Source organism: Leguminivora glycinivorella, chromosome 14 (genome assembly GCF_023078275.1).
Source record: "Leguminivora glycinivorella isolate SPB_JAAS2020 chromosome 14, LegGlyc_1.1, whole genome shotgun sequence".
NCBI classification, from domain to species: domain Eukaryota; kingdom Metazoa; phylum Arthropoda; class Insecta; order Lepidoptera; family Tortricidae; genus Leguminivora; species Leguminivora glycinivorella.
In genome coordinates this window covers 14,985,557-14,997,603 of record NC_062984.1, presented here as the reverse complement: position 1 = coordinate 14,997,603, position 12,047 = coordinate 14,985,557, and the positions used below count along the sequence as shown (strand labels likewise).

General features: G+C 34.1%; 1 long non-coding RNA gene across 1 annotated transcript; it reads left to right on the top strand.

Annotated features, from left to right (window-relative positions):
- Positions 1–5,837: 5,837 nt before the first annotated feature.
- LOC125233688 lies at positions 5,838–7,045 on the top strand. The gene is made up of 2 exons (XR_007177878.1): positions 5,838–6,258; positions 6,967–7,045. It is a non-coding gene; the product is annotated as an uncharacterized LOC125233688 (long non-coding RNA).
- Positions 7,046–12,047: the final 5,002 nt, after the last annotated feature.

Sequence of the window (12,047 nt, the reverse complement as noted above, 5' to 3'; positions counted from 1 at the left end):
TAATCTTAAAAAAAAATTGTATGCAAATTGACACTGACAGATCTGTCAGTGTCTTGTCAGTGTCAGTTTGAACTGTCAGATTGCATACAATTTTTTTTTAAGATTATGATTTTTTAAGACTGTCTGTGGGAAGCCTTAGTACAGTACAGTTAAGCTAGGAACATACTACGCGGACGTCCGTCGTAAAACGACCGCGACCGCGACCTATCAGTGTGCACGGAACAAAACATCCAGAGAGCCAGATTTCATTCGGACGTCCGTGCGCTCAAGGCCACGTCCGCGTCCGTCGACCGATAGTTTGCACGGTTATGTGTAATTTCATTGTCCAGATTCCCGTCCGCGGTCGATTTACGACGGACGTCCGCGTAGTATGTTCCTAGCTTGATAGTTATTTATAATGATATTCCTGTTTTTGGCTTCCCACAGAGGCTCCCCACAGACAGTCTTAAAAATTCATAATCTTAAAAAAATTTTGTATGCAATTGACACTGACAGATCTGTCAGTGTCTTGTCAGTGTCAGTTTGAACTGTCAGATTGCATACAAGTTTTTTTTAAGATTATGAATTTTTAAGTGTTATTGTGAAGGTTGAATATGCAATCGACTCATGCTTGACCAAATTTAAGTTTGGAACCTCAGTTGTCTATGTGCAGACTTTTGAGTTTTCAAACGACACTCTTTTGACAGGACTCATGATGTAAACATGTTTGTGTAAATATATATTAATAAATTATAAATATATAACGTTCGGATAATCCAAAGTGCCTTCCTATTGTTCCAAGGACCTCCTGTGGGAATTTCCACAGGTTATGGCCCATACGCAACATTAAGGAACATTGTGTTTAAAGCTAGGAAGTGTTTGTATTTTTTCAGCATTATTTAGTCAGCTTTCGTACGGCGAGAATAACGTTAGCAACCACAGTTGTTGACAACATAACCTTAGCAACGAGAGTAACATCATAGTTAAAGAAAAACCGTAAGTAAACTACATCATGGACAGCAAGGACAACATAAAGACTTTGAAATTAAATACGAATTATTCTAATTGGAGAAAACTAGCTAAATTATTTCTGGATGCAAAAGGAATTGGAGCCGATGATAAAGGTAAAGACGCTAAAGCTAAATACTGTATTTTAAATTCAATAGATGAAAATATTTTACATTATGTGATTAATTGCTCAACCACAAAGGATATTTTTGAAAAATTAGATATTGTCTTCAATTACAAAGTGGAAAAAGACAGTCACCTCAGAGTTATAGAATTTTATAACTACAAATTTACTGGAGATATACTTCAAGATATTAGCAAATTGCAAAATATGTGTTTTGAACTAGAATCTACCGCAAATAAAATAAATGATGACATGCTTATACAAAAGATTTTGACCATTTTACCTTCAACATTAAATTACTTCAGGACTGTATGGGAGGTAACTCCGAAGTCTGACCAAACCATACATACTTTGATCGAACGAATTCAAAAAGAACTTAAGCTTGTTGATAATAATTATTCAATTGTAGTCAATTCAGATATAAATCACCAAACAGAGGAAGCAATGAAAAGCAATGAAAGAATTTGTTTTAATTGTAACCAACGAGGGCATATTGCGAGATTCTGTAATAATAAAAAATGCACAATATGCAATAAAAGTGGCCACACTTCCAGTGAATGTTTTTCTACAAAGGTATGTAGGAAATGTAACAGGAAGGGACACATTGAAAAATTTTGTCGCACTTTTAGTCTGGTGAGTGAACAACAGAAGCATACAACTAGTATTAGAGCCATTATTGATTCGGGTGCATCCTCTCACATGTTCTATAATAATGATGTCATTAACTCCACAGAAAATGTAAATGTAGAAATAAGATGTGCTAATGCAGAGAACCTCGTCGCACAAGCCATAGGTACAGTAAAAACAAATGGTTTTGAACTGGAAGATGTACTACATGTTCCTGCAATTTCTAGAAACCTGATATCTGTAAGTTCAATCACTGATCATGCAGCTTCTGTACTCTTCGTTGGAAACAAGGTAACTGTAAAGAAATATAATCGCATTATTCTTACGGGATATAAAACTAGAAACGGTCTTTATGAAACAGAATTTTCTGCTAACACTGTTCGCGAGGTTTTGCTTTCTGAGAACGCCGATATTTGGCATCGTCGGCTAGGTCACGTATCGGATGTGCCGCGTCTAGCTAAACTGGTGAACGGTATCAAAATTGGGGGGAACATAAAGAAAACTTTTGTGAAATATGCATTAAAGCAAAAATGACTAGAAAACCTTTCAAAAATAATAGAATTAAAGCAAAATTTCCTTTAGAAATTATCCATACGGACATTTGCGGTCCGATAGAAATTCCCACTTGGGATAATAAAAAATATTTTATTACTTTTTTGGATGACTTTACACATTTTTGTGTTGTCTACTTAATTACTTTTAAAAGTGAAGCCTTTGATAAAATAAAACAGTTTGTGACTTTAGCGGAGAACCATTTCAATACAAAAGTTAAGAAAATCAGATGCGACAACGGAAAAGAATACTCGAACAATAACCTAATGTCTTGGTGCAGCTCTAAGGGCATAATTATGGATCTAACAATACCCTACACTCCTCAATTAAATGGAAAAGCAGAGCGATTAAATAGAACCTTGTTAGAACGAACGAGAGCATTAATATTCGATGGTCGAGTTCCAAATTATCTATGGGGTGAAGCTCTTATAACTGCAAGTTTCTTAATCAATAGAAGTCCTACCGAAGGCAAAGACAAAACTCCAGCAGAGATGTGGTTTGGCATCAAACCTGATGTATCACATGTAAGACGTTTTGGTTCAACAACTTATTATAAAATAAACTCTGGTGTACGAAAGCTAGATGTCAGATGCAAAAGGGAATCCTGATTGGCTATATCAGGAATGGTTACAAAATATGGGTGGATGAAACAAAAACAATTGTAAGAGCGAGGGATGTAAGAATAAATGAAGATGAGCAAGGTATATATACAAATGAAGAAAATGATGAAACTATTAGAGGTCTTTGGACAATCAACGAAGAAACTGAAGAGACAGTTAGGGAAGGCACAACACAAAATGAAGATCAAATAAACAGGCAGGAAGAAAATCAGGTCAGAAGAGTCAACAGTAATGAAGGTCGAGAAGGAGATACATTAAGAAGAATTGAAACAAGTAGCAATGGAGAGGAGGGTCGAGAAGGAGGTACATCAAGAAGAGTTGGAGGAAGTAGTAATATAGAGAAGAGTCGAGAAGGTGATATGTTAAAAAGAAAAGTAAGAAGTAGAAATGCAGAGAATGTTCGAGAAGGTGTTATTCATTTAAGAAGATTAGGAAGCGAAACAAGTGAAGATGAAACAAAAGAAGATGAAACAAAAGAAGATGAAACAAAAGTAGATGAAACAAAAGAAGATGAAACAAAAGAAGATGAAACAAAAGAAGGTGAAACAAAAGAAGATGAAATAAATGATGGCGAAACAAATGAAGGTGAAATAAATGATGGCGAAACAAATGAAGATAAAACAAAAGACAATAATGAAACAAATGAAATAGAAACAATTGAAGAAGAAGAAAATAATGAAGTATTTTATGATGGGAATGAAGAATTTTTTGATAATGAAGAAGTTGAAAATCGAGTTGGAAGTATTGAAAATCAAAATATTGATAGTGATGTTAATCAAAATAGAAGAGTTCAACCTGCTAGAGACCGCAGATTACCTGATAGATATAAAGATTATTTAATGAATTATGATACTGAAGCTTCAATGTTAACTTACGAGGAGGCAATAGAATCAAAAGAAAAGGATAAATGGAAAAAGGCAATAAAAGAAGAAATTAAATCACTTGAAGAAAATAAGACGTGGTCATTTGTGGATGAACAGGAAGCAAAAGGAAGAAAATTAGTTACTAGCAAGTGGATTTTTATAGTAAAGTCTGATGGCAGATATAAAGCCAGACTAGTTGCAAGAGGCTTTCAACAAAAGTACAAAATAGATTATGACGAGACGTACAGTCCGGTAGTTAATAGTACGTCTTTAAGAATCTTACTATCTATTGCAGCGGCAAAAGGGTTAAAAATAAAACAGTTTGATGTGAAGACAGCCTTTTTACATGGAGACTTGAAAGAATGTATATACATGAAGGTACCCAAAGGCTATAGCAACAAAGAAGGCAAAGTATGCAAACTAAACAAGAGCTTATACGGTCTGAAACAAGCTCCACTAATGTGGAATATTAAGTTTACAGAGTTCTTAATAAAGATGGGGTTCAAGCAGATGAAACTTGATCAATGCATTTTTGTTATGGAGGGTGAAAGAAAGATTATTCTTGCGGTATATGTCGATGATGGATTAGTTCTTGGAGAGAAAGAAGAAGATCTAGTGTACATAATAGAAAGAATTAGAAAGGCTTTTGAACTAAGAGTCTTAGATGAAGTCACCAATTACATTGGTTTGGACATTAAGCAAAATGAAAATGGGATTAAAATTTTTCAGAAAACATACAGTGAGAAAATCATTAAGAAATTTAACCTAAACAATGCCAAAGAATGTAAATGTCCAACAATTCTGATAGAACAGCATCCGTCAGTAAAGGTTGATACTAAGTCTCATGAGCTTTACCGAGAGATGATAGGGTCATTGTTATATCTTTCGAATAAAACGCGACCAGACATTAGTTTTCAAGTGGGTTATTGTTCGAGGCATCAAAATTCTCCAAATTTAAATGATTTGAATAATGCTAAGACAATTTTGCGATTCCTGAAAGGCTCAACAGAAAAAGGGATTCACTTTAATAAAGATGATAAAGTACTCAGGGGTTATTGTGATTCGGATTTCGCGGGAGATCCAGACACTAGGCGCAGCACTTCTGGTTTTGTGATTTGGCTGAATGGTGGACCAGTGGCATGGAGCTCAAGAAAACAATCAGTAGTCGCACTGAGCAGCACAGAAGCAGAATTCATAGCAGCAGCAGAATGTTGTAAAGAACTACTATTCATAAGGGATCTGATTTTTGAGATAACCAAGGAAAAACTAGAAGTTGAGATGAGAGTAGATAATCAATCTGCAATTTGGCTTATGAAAAAAGGAATCATGGGGAGAAGAAGCAAACACATAGACGTAAGATACTATTACCTAAAAGAGAAAATTGACGAAAATCAGATTACAGTTAAATACTGTCCGACGGGATCACAGCTGGCTGATATACTAACTAAAAGTTTACCGGCTGTAAAATTTGAAAAATGTCAACGAAGATTAGTGTTTTAGTGATATTGTGGCTAAAATGAGTCATTGAGTGTAGTATAAGTGCGGGCTAAAGTGAACGTTAATTATTTTTCGGCTCATGTCGGGGTTTGTTTATAATTATCGTAGTATGTAAGTTTTTTTTTTTTTATAGGGTGTGTAAAAATAATACAGGAATGTGTATTGAAAGAAAACTTAAGGATTCTGGAAGCATGAAATAAAGTTAGAATTAAGGGGGTGCTTAATAATGATTCACTTAAGGGGGTGTAAGTGTACTAATGGTAAGTGAATCAATATAAAAGCAACCAACAAACAACTTGAAAAAAGAGTAAAACCACACATTCATTTAATAGTCATTATTTACACAGTGTTCTGAAGTTATCCTTAAGTATTTTTTCTAAATTTTTATTTATTCCAAATATTATTATAATTTCTAGTATTTTAGTATTTGTTTAGAGAAGGGGAGGATACGTAAATTTTATAATCGAATATATATTTGGCAATTAGTAATGATGTATCGAGCGGTGGAGAATAAAGATAAGTATGAGTCGAGAGGTGGAATAAATAAGGGAGATAGATGTAGTTAATTTATATATTAGTAACGATGTATCGAGTGGGAGAATAAAGATAAATATAAAGCGAGAAGTAGAATAATTAACTGTTTATTTATATATTTGTAGCGATGTATCGAGTGGGAGAATAAAGAATAATATGAGGCGAGAAGCTGAATAATTAACTACTTATTTATATATTAGTAGTGATGTGTCGATTAGTGGGAGTTTATATTATATGAGAGTACATGTAGATATGTACTAATTAATATTTGATGATAATGTTTTTTGAAACCTTTTGTTTTTTGGTAAACTAATGTGATGAAAGTTTTTGAAATATTGTTCTGGAAATGAGATTGTGGCCTTTTAAATAAAAGTTGTAAAGTATTAGATAAAAGTTGTAAAGTATGTACTAACGCTTCAAGCAGAGTCGATTGAGGGGGTGTGTTATTGTGAAGGTTGAATATGCAATCGACTCATGCTTGACCAAATTTAAGTTTGGAACCTCAGTTGTCTATGTGCAGACTTTTGAGTTTTCAAACGACACTCTTTTGACAGGACTCATGATGTAAACATGTTTGTGTAAATATATATTAATAAATTATAAATAAATAACGTTCGGATAATCCAAAGTGCCTTCCTATTGTTCCAAGGACCTCCTGTGGGAATTACCACATTAAGACTGTCTGTGGGGAGCCTTACAGTCTTAAAAATTCATAATCTTAAAAAAAAATTGTATGCAGTTGACACTGACAGATCTGTCAGTGTCAATTTGCATGCAATTTTTTTTTAAGATTATGAATTTTTAAGACTGTCTGTGGGAAGCCTATAACTTTGTCAAAACTGTCAAAAGGTAACAAATATTTTGCAAATATTCGCCTCTCGACTAAATTACTAACTCAGTCTGAACAATTTACTGTACCTTTTGTCCACACTAGCAGTTGCAGTGGTTGCAGCACTCACAGACCTTGATGCAGAGTTGGGTTCAAGTTGGGTCCACATACTACTAAAGAAGATACTACGCATTGGGTCCGAGCACAAACTAGGTCCGAGCTAGATCTAAACTTGGATCTAAACTTCAAGCAAAAAATTGTTATCAAAATGGTAACTAGTTGATATTAAACGCCGAATTACTGATGAAATCGGTCGATTTTGTTATTGTGAAGGTTGAATATGCAATCGACTCATGCTTGACCAAATTTAAGTTTGGAACCTCAGTTGTCTATGTGCAGACTTTTGAGTTTTCAAACGACACTCTTTTGACAGGACTCATGATGTAAACATGTTTGTGTAAATATATATTAATAAATTATAAATAAATAACGTTCGGATAATCCAAAGTGCCTTCCTATTGTTCCAAGGACCTCCTGTGGGAATTTCCACAGGTTATGGCCCATACGCGACGTTAAGGAACATTGTGTTTAAAGCTAGGAAGTGTTTGTATTTTTTCAGCATTATTTAGTCAGCTTTCGTACGGCGAGAATAACGTTAGCAACCACAGTTGTTGACAACATAACCTTAGCAACGAGAGTAACATCATAGTTAAAGAAAAACCGTAAGTAAACTACATCATGGACAGCAAGGACAACATAAAGACTTTGAAATTAAATACGAATTATTCTAATTGGAGAAAACTAGCTAAATTATTTCTGGATGCAAAAGGAATTGGAGCCGATGATAAAGGTAAAGACGCTAAAGCTAAATACTGTATTTTAAATTCAATAGATGAAAATATTTTACATTATGTGATTAATTGCTCAACCACAAAGGATATTTTTGAAAAATTAGATATTGTCTTCAATTACAAAGTGGAAAAAGACAGTCACCTCAGAGTTATAGAATTTTATAACTACAAATTTACTGGAGATATACTTCAAGATATTAGCAAATTGCAAAATATGTGTTTTGAACTAGAATCTACCGCAAATAAAATAAATGATGACATGCTTATACAAAAGATTTTGACCATTTTACCTTCAACATTAAATTACTTCAGGACTGTATGGGAGGTAACTCCGAAGTCTGACCAAACCATACATATTTTGATCGAACGAATTCAAAAAGAACTTAAGCTTGTTGAAAATAATTATTCAATAGTAGTCAATTCAGATATAAATCACCAAACAGAGGAAGCAATGAAAAGTAATGAAAGAATTTGTTTTAATTGTAACCAACAAGGGCATATTGCGAGATTCTGTAATAATAAAAAATGCACAATATGCAATAAAAGTGGCCACACTTCCAGTGAATGTTTTTCTACAAAGGTATGTAGGAAATGTAACAGGAAGGGACACATTGAAAAATTTTGTCGCACTTTTAGTCTGGTGAGTGAACAACTGAAGCATACAACTAGTATTAGAGCCATTATTGATTCGGGTGCATCCTCTCACATGTTCTATAATAATGATGTCATTAACTCCACAGAAAATGTAAATGTAGAAATAAGATGTGCTAATGCAGAGAACCTCGTCGCACAAGCCATAGGTACAGTAAAAACAAATGGTTTTGAACTGGAAGATGTACTACATGTTCCTGCAATTTCTAGAAACCTGATATCTGTAAGTTCAATCACTGATCATGCAGCTTCTGTACTCTTCGTTGGAAACAAGGTAACTGTAAAGAAATATAATCGCATTATTCTTACGGGATATAAAACTAGAAACGGTCTTTATGAAACAGAATTTTCTGCTAACACTGTTCGCGAGGTTTTGCTTTCTGAGAACGCCGATATTTGGCATCGTCGGCTAGGTCACGTATCGGATGTGCCGCGTCTAGCTAAACTGGTGAACGGTATCAAAATTGGGGGGAACATAAAGAAAACTTTTGTGAAATATGCATTAAAGCAAAAATGACTAGAAAACCTTTCAAAAATAATAGAATTAAAGCAAAATTTCCTTTAGAAATTATCCATACGGACATTTGCGGTCCGATAGAAATTCCCACTTGGGATAATAAAAAATATTTTATTACTTTTTTGGATGACTTTACACATTTTTGTGTTGTCTACTTAATTACTTTTAAAAGTGAAGCCTTTGATAAAATAAAACAGTTTGTGACTTTAGCGGAGAACCATTTCAATACAAAAGTTAGGAAAATCAGATGCGACAACGGAAAAGAATACTCGAACAATAACCTAATGTCTTGGTGCAGCTCTAAGGGCATAATTATGGATCTAACAATACCCTACACTCCTCAATTAAATGGAAAAGCAGAGCGATTAAATAGAACCTTGTTAGAACGAACGAGAGCATTAATATTCGATGGTCGAGTTCCAAATTATCTATGGGGTGAAGCTCTTATAACTGCAAGTTTCTTAATCAATAGAAGTCCTACCGAAGGCAAAGACAAAACTCCAGCAGAGATGTGGTTTGGCATCAAACCTGATGTATCACATGTAAGACGTTTTGGTTCAACAACTTTTTATAATATAAACTCTGGTGTACGAAAGCTAGATGTCAGATGCAAAAAGGGAATCCTGATTGGCTATATCAGGAATGGTTACAAAATATGGGTGGATGAAACAAAAACAATTGTAAGAGCGAGGGATGTAAGAATAAATGAAGATGAGCAAGGTATATATACAAATGAAGAAAATGATGAAACTATTAGAGGTCTTTGGACAATCAACGAAGAAACTGAAGAGACAGTTAGGGAAGGCACAACACAAAATGAAGATCAAATAAACAGGCAGGAAGAAAATCAGGTCAGAAGAGTCAACAGTAATGAAGGTCGAGAAGGAGATACATTAAGAAGAATTGAAACAAGTAGCAATGGAGAGGAGGGTCGAGAAGGAGGTACATCAAGAAGAGTTGGAGGAAGTAGTAATATAGAGAAGAGTCGAGAAGGTGATATGTTAAAAAGAAAAGTAAGAAGTAGAAATGCAGAGAATGTTCGAGAAGGTGTTATTCATTTAAGAAGATTAGGAAGCGAAACAAGTGAAGATGAAACAAAAGAAGATGAAACAAAAGAAGATGAAACAAAAGAAGATGAAACAAAAGAAGATGAAACAAATGAAGGCGAAATAAATGATGGCGAAACAAATGAAGGCGAAATAAATGATGGCGAAACAAATGAAGGTGAAATAAATGAAGGCGAAACAAATGAAGGTGAAATAAATGAAGGCGAAACAAATGAAGATAAAACAAAAGACAATGAAACAAATGAAATAGAAACAATTGAAGAAGAAGAAAATAATGAAGTATTTTATGATGGGAATGAAGAATTTTTTGATAACGAAGAAGTTGAAAATCGAGTTGGAAGTATTGAAAATCAAAATATTGATAGTGACGTTAATCAAAATAGAAGAGTTCAACCTACTAGAGACCGCAGATTACCTGATAGATATAAAGATTATTTAATGAATTATGATACTGAAGCTTCAATGTTAACTTACGAGGAGGCAATAGAATCAAAAGAAAAGGATAAATGGAAAAAGGCAATAAAAGAAGAAATTAAATCACTTGAAGAAAATAAGACGTGGTCATTTGTGGATGAACAGGAAGCAAAAGGAAGAAAATTAGTTACTAGCAAGTGGATTTTTACAGTAAAGTCTGATGGCAGATATAAAGCCAGACTAGTTGCAAGAGGTTTTCAACAAAAGTACAAAATAGATTATGACGAGACGTACAGTCCGGTAGTTAATAGTACGTCTTTAAGAATCTTACTATCTATTGCAGCGGCAAAAGGGTTAAAAATAAAACAGTTTGATGTGAAGACAGCCTTTTTACATGGAGACTTGAAAGAATGTATATACATGAAGGTACCCAAAGGCTATAGCAACAAAGAAGGCAAAGTATGCAAACTAAACAAGAGCTTATACGGTCTGAAACAAGCTCCACTAATGTGGAATATTAAGTTTACAGAGTTCTTAATAAAGATGGGGTTCAAGCAGATGAAACTTGATCAATGCATTTTTGTTATGGAGGGTGAAAGAAAGATTATTCTTGCGGTATATGTCGATGATGGATTAGTTCTTGGAGAGAAAGAAGAAGATCTAGTGTACATAATAGAAAGAATTAGAAAGGCTTTTGAACTAAGAGTCTTAGATGAAGTCACCAATTACATTGGTTTGGACATTAAGCAAGATGAAAATGGGATTAAAATTTTTCAGAAAACATACAGTGAGAAAATCATTAAGAAATTTAACCTAAACAATGCCAAAGAATGTAAATGTCCAACAATTCTGATAGAACAGCATCCGTCAGTAAAGGTTGATACTAAGTCTCATGAGCTTTACCGAGAGATGATAGGGTCATTGTTATATCTTTCGAATAAAACGCGACCAGACATTAGTTTTCAAGTGGGTTATTGTTCGAGGCATCAAAATTCTCCAAATTTAAATGATTTGAATAATGCTAAGACAATTTTGCGATTCCTGAAAGGCTCAACAGAAAAAGGGATTCACTTTAATAAAGATGATAAAGTACTCAGGGGTTATTGTGATTCGGATTTCGCGGGAGATCCAGACACTAGGCGCAGCACTTCTGGTTTTGTGATTTGGCTGAATGGTGGACCAGTGGCATGGAGCTCAAGAAAACAATCAGTAGTCGCACTGAGCAGCACAGAAGCAGAATTCATAGCAGCAGCAGAATGTTGTAAAGAACTACTATTCATAAGGGATCTGATTTTTGAGATAACCAAGGAAAAACTAGAAGTTGAGATGAGAGTAGATAATCAATCTGCAATTTGGCTTATGAAAAAAGGAATCATGGGGAGAAGAAGCAAACACATAGACGTAAAATACTATTACCTAAAAGAGAAAATTGACGAAAATCAGATTACAGTTAAATACTGTCCGACGGGATCACAGCTGGCTGATATACTAACTAAAAGTTTACCGGCTGTAAAGTTTGAAAAATGTCAACGAAGATTAGTGTTTTAGTGATATTGTGGCTAAAATGAGTCATTGAGTGTAGTATAAGTGCGGGCTAAAGTGAACGTTAATTATTTTTCGGCTCATGTCGGGGTTTTGTTTATAATTATCGTAGTATGTAAGTTTTTTATAGGGTGTGTAAAAATAATACAGGAATGTGTATTGAAAGAAAACTTAAGGATTCTGGAAGCATGAAATAAAGTTAGAATTAAGGGGGTGCTTAATAATGATTCACTTAAGGGGGTGTAAGTGTATGTACTAATGGTAAGTGAATCAATATAAAAGCAACCAACAAACGAACTTGAAAAAAAGAGTAAAACCACACATTCATTTAGTCATTATTTACACAGTGTTCTGAAGTTATCCTTAAGTATT